Source organism: Carcharodon carcharias, chromosome 19 (genome assembly GCF_017639515.1).
Source record: "Carcharodon carcharias isolate sCarCar2 chromosome 19, sCarCar2.pri, whole genome shotgun sequence".
NCBI classification, from domain to species: domain Eukaryota; kingdom Metazoa; phylum Chordata; class Chondrichthyes; order Lamniformes; family Lamnidae; genus Carcharodon; species Carcharodon carcharias.
In genome coordinates, this window is record NC_054485.1 from 5,359,738 (window position 1) to 5,364,954 (window position 5,217).

The 5,217-nt window shown below is 42.8% G+C and overlaps 1 pseudogene; it reads left to right on the plus strand.

Annotated features, from left to right (window-relative positions):
• Positions 1-4,432: 4,432 nt before the first annotated feature.
• Positions 4,433-4,603, plus strand: LOC121292047 (annotated as a pseudogene).
• Positions 4,604-5,217: the final 614 nt, after the last annotated feature.

Sequence of the window (5,217 nt, forward strand, 5' to 3'; positions counted from 1 at the left end):
ACATACCAACTGGTCATTTAAGGAGTGATAGCCTGCCCTGTTAATAATTGTACAGGGCTGGCCTGCTGGAGCCTATATGGTGATGTGAGTGCAGCCTATTGCTCCCTGGACCATGTGAAAACCTGTGATTGCCGCAAAGCCTCTGGCTCTTTCAAGTTGACTGTGGAAGTCCATTGAGAATGCGATGTACTGACCTGCCCTTCAGAACATTGCATCTGTAAATACGTTAACGCAGTGGTGTGCAGCAGGCTGCGCCATGTCACTGAGATCTCCACAGGCAGCCTGAAAGGACTCAGTGGTAAAGAAGTTCAGTGCATTGGTCACTGTTATGGCCTCTGCCATTGGGTGACGACCCACGCAGTTGGAAGCTATCTCCCCTGTTAGCACCTCGCAGAGAGGGTCTCTGTGGCTCTGTGTCTCCGACATCTGAAGATAACTCATTCTCTGCCGACATACTCAATTGGCAAGTCCTTCTGCGCCTCCATCGCTGGAGCATTTTGCCTGGATCAGTCACTTCCTCCAGCCAGGTTTTCCACCCTTATGTAGCACCAGGACATCCTGACCCTCACCATCTGGCCTTCTCCCTCTCCCTCTTAATCTCCTCATCCTCCTCACTTCTCTCTTCTTTATTGGAGGATGTTCTACTGTTCCCATGTTTTCACTACCAAAATGGCTGAGGTACAGTTGAGGGTCTAAATTCATCTTTCTGCAGAATAAAAATGCCTCAAAACAGCAAAGGTATCCTCTGGGAGCACAGCAGCACAACACTGAATGCTGGCACAAGGTGGGTTGGCTCCTGATTTCTGGGCCAGCGCGCTTACCATATTCATGCATTCAGATGTGATGACATCGGGCACGCGACCCAATGTCATTGTGCATAATAATAAGTTGGCACTGTACAGGCCCGTTTCCGCTGCTTATTGTTCCGCCCTGGACCACATGACACATTTCCTTTCTAGTGATGGCATATTGCTATCCCTTAAAGAGATATTTCAACAGTATAGACATTTAAAGGACAGAAGGAGGCCATCCAGCTCAATATGTCTGTGCCTTCCCTTTACTATAATAATCCAAATTATTCTCATTTCTGCTCTTTCCCTATGGCTCTCCATCTCCTGCTTCCAATGTTTCTTGACTTTTTCTTTAGATCATGTGCACAAGTGCCTGGAGTGGGGCTTGAGCCTTTGACCTTCTGAGACAGAAATGAGAGTGCTACCTCTGAGCCAATGGCATACGAGCATATGGATTAGGAGCAGGAATAAGTCACTTGGCCCCTCGAGCCATGCTGTGCCATTTGATATAATCTTGGCTGAACTAATAGTGACTTCAACTCCACTTTCCTGTCAACCCCCTATTCCCTTTGCCTCCCTTGTCAGTCAAGAAAATGCCTAACTCAGCCTTGAATATATTTAATGACCCAGCCTCCACTGCTCTCTGGGGAAGAGAATTCCACAGACTAATAGCCCTCTGATATAAGCAATTCCTCCCCTCCTCAGTTTTAAACGGGAGGTCCCTTATTTTTAAACTGTGTCCCCTAGTTCTAGTCACTCCCACAAGGGGAAGCATCCTCTCATCAACTAGGGACGCTAACTAGGGTCATCAACCTTTAAATTAGATACATGCTGGGACTTCATAATTTACATCTCTGTTACTAAGGGGAGAAATTGCCTAAACTATGTTTATAATTTCCAAAATTCTGTAGCAAAGAAAGTCTTGGCAATGGATCAAAGGATGCCACATGTGAGCCCTGCCTTGAGAAAGGATGTAGGGAGGTGTCAGCACCCCTGTGAAAACTTGGGGAATTAGGGGAGATATCAGAGCACAAAAAAAACCCAGAAAATAAAAGGAAAGGGAATAAGAAGAGAAAACGCTGGAAATACTGAGCAGATCTCACAGCGTCTGTGGAGAGAGAAACAGAGTTAACATCTCAGGTTGATTATCTATTTTTATCAGTTCTGACGAAGGGTCATTGACCTGAAACATTAACTAGCTGTTTCTCTGTCCACGCAGCCTGTCAGACCAGCTGAGCATTTCCAGCATTTCCTGTTTTTATTTCAGATTTCCAGCATCTGCAATAGTTTGCTTGTGTTGGAGTAATGGGAAGTTTCTTGGGTTAGAAAGCTATGGCGAGTGGTATTCCAAAATGGTTTGTATTGAGGCTGCTTTGCTTTACTGTAGTCATGTATAATCTGAATTTAGTAACTGAGGGAATAATATGGGAAATTAGCTAATTATTTCAAAAGGGTAAGTTGGCAAATTATGATGTGCGTTGTGAAAAACTGCAGGAGAATATAAACTGGTGTTTAAGTTTGGCAGACAGGTGAACGATAAGTTCAGCAGAGAGAAAGGTGAAGTAATGTCTTTTCGAGTTATTAGAGAAAGATAACATGTCTGCAACAGAGTAGAGAAGCAGGGACATTAGAGTGTATAAACATATATCATTATCATTAAAGCTGGAAGGACAAATAGATAATGACATGAAAAAGCAAATGAAATCCTTGGTTTGTATCTAGAGGCATAAAGTATAAAAACTAGAGGTAATATTAGATCGTAGTTCAGACATAATAGAGCACTTTAAACAGCTTTAGGCACTCATTAAAGTAAATAAATAAAAGCAAGGAAAGGCTGCAGCATCAGCAGTCCATTTTATAGCTCTGAAGACAGACTTGAGAAGTTAGGGGTTTTCCTTTTTTTTGCTAGTGCTTAGAAGGTTAAGGATTGATCTTCAAGATCAAAAAGGTTTGTGGTATGGTAAATATTTAGAGGTTACTGCACGGGCTGAATTTTCCACTAGGGGTGAGGTCCCATTGCCTGGACTGAAAGCAGGACCCAAACCCGCGCCGGTGGGCACCCGGACCCTGGTTGGCATTTTACCAGCGGCAGCCAATCAAGAGGCTGCTGCCCGACCCACCACCCAATTGAGGATGGCGACCCACTCTGCCGGCCCAATCAGAGGGCAGAGCCCCTCAGCAGCCTCACCCGCGCCATCGTTAGAAGTGGCCACTGCTGAGGCTGCAGGAAGAAGGAGCTGGCGCCTCCCCTGCTGAGACGAGAATTGAAGAGATGGTAAAAGTTTGTTTTCTGGGGCCAGACAGGCAGATTTCAGTGATGACGGGAGTGGGGGAGGGGGGGATCGTTCCATCGGTGGTGCTATAGCCATTGGATTTACTCTTGTTCCTGGGTGGTCCCTCCATTGGCCATGGAGTGATCATCATGATCCTCTCCCCCTAGGAACCCACTGGGTCACCAACAGGATTTACCTGGCATTCTGCCCACACATGGCAGCCCCTCCTGACACCAGTAAAATGCCGGTGGGGGTAGAGGTGCAAGGTGGCCCTTATTTGTCACAACTGGCCATGCCATTGGGATTCCCGCTACTGGTAAAATCATGTGAATGTAGCAAGACATTGGGCTCCCCTCCCCATGCCTTCTGCCACCATTTTCCTACCTCCCATCTCAATAAGGCTGGCAAAATTTCGGTCTGTATGAGTTAGGGAGTCTGTAACAGGACAGAACAAATTTAAGATAATCACAATAAAAATTCAAGGTGGTTTAGAGAATTAAATTATTTATACACAAGATGGCTCAACTTTGGAATTATTTACTTCCACAATAGTTTGTAGTGTAACCAATAAATTCTTTTAAAAGGAATTAAATATTTGATTGAAAAGAGGAGCATCAAAGGTTTGGGAGAAAAGAGAGTGGAGTTAGACTAATAGATGATGTGGAGGAAAGCACAAATTCCAGTTTGATAAGCCAAGTGTCCTTTCCCTGCATTGTAACATTTTACAATTCTTTGACTTTATCTTCCCTTCCCTTCCAAAAGAAAGTAGAGTGGCAGTAACAATAGTAAGTATCAGGTCGACCTCATACATGATGCTGTTTTTATTTTGCTGGCGTTAATGAAATACATTTATTAATTTAATTTGTTATGCCTCTGGCTGCTCTCGTATCAGAGCAACTTCAAATGGATCATATGTTCGAAACTCATTGTTCCAAATTATTTTCTCCACGAAAGCTGGAAGTCCCAGGATATGATCAGATTGGCCAGTGTGACAGATATTTATTGAAAAATCTCCAATTTTTGGCTGTGTAACCATTGTGTGCCGCTTCGGCTTGGTGAGAGCTGTTGCTATGGATACAAGATAAATGTAAGAACGCTTTGATCTATAGTTACAGGAAGATGATTGTGTTTGAACAAGACAAGTGTGAAAGCTCCAGGGGAATAAAGCTGGACTTATTGAAAGGTGTATCAATAAATATGCACCTTTTCATGTATACAACCCAAAGATGTTGATATGGAATTATACGTTTCAAAACCTAAGCAGATGTATGATATAAAATATATTAAATATTTCTTTTGATACTATATCTGAAGTCTGTTTCAGTAAGGCTTGTCTTCCTCTTGTACCACGCATGACCTTGGGGGGTCCAAAAGCTCTTCACATCCAATGAAGTACTTTTGAAGGGCAGTGGCTGTGATGTAGGAAACACAGCTGGACAAGGCACCTACGCATTGTCTGTGTGGAATCGATTTCAAGCAATTTCGGAAGCACAGTTTTTGGTTTTTGGAGTGCTGGGGATTGTTTGTCTTGGCGCTCCCGAAAAAACAATAGGCTAATGGCCAAATAATCTGTTTTAGTGATGTTGATTGAGGCATAAATACTGGCTGGGGCACTGAGGCAATCTCCCCCTGCTCTTCTGTGAAATCGGATTCTTTATGTCTATTTGAAAGGGCAGACAAAGCATTGGTTTAATATTTCATTCAAAGAATTGCACATCCCTCAGAAAAGGATGAAAGTGTTAGCCTGGATTTTATAAAGTCTTCCGAGTGGGTCTTTTTAATTACCTAATGCTTCATGCCACGCAAATTGATAATTGTGAATTTGTGTACTGAAGCCGTACCACCCAATCCACAGGCTGCCCAATTTTCAGTTATGCAAGCCTTAATTTGGATGCAATTATCATTGTACACAAATTTCCAACATACAATCTCATGCCCAGGCTATTTCAAAATTTAGATAATTGACTCTTCAAAAGTATAATTAGGAAAATAAATTACGGGAGCATTTAATGACTACCCTAAATATAGATAGGTTTGTTAGAAATTTATTGCAGTGGACACAAGAATTCACAACATTTGAGTTCAGATTTTGAAACTAACTCCTTGGAATATATTTCTATGTAACTGTTTGGAGCCAATACACATGTATTTCA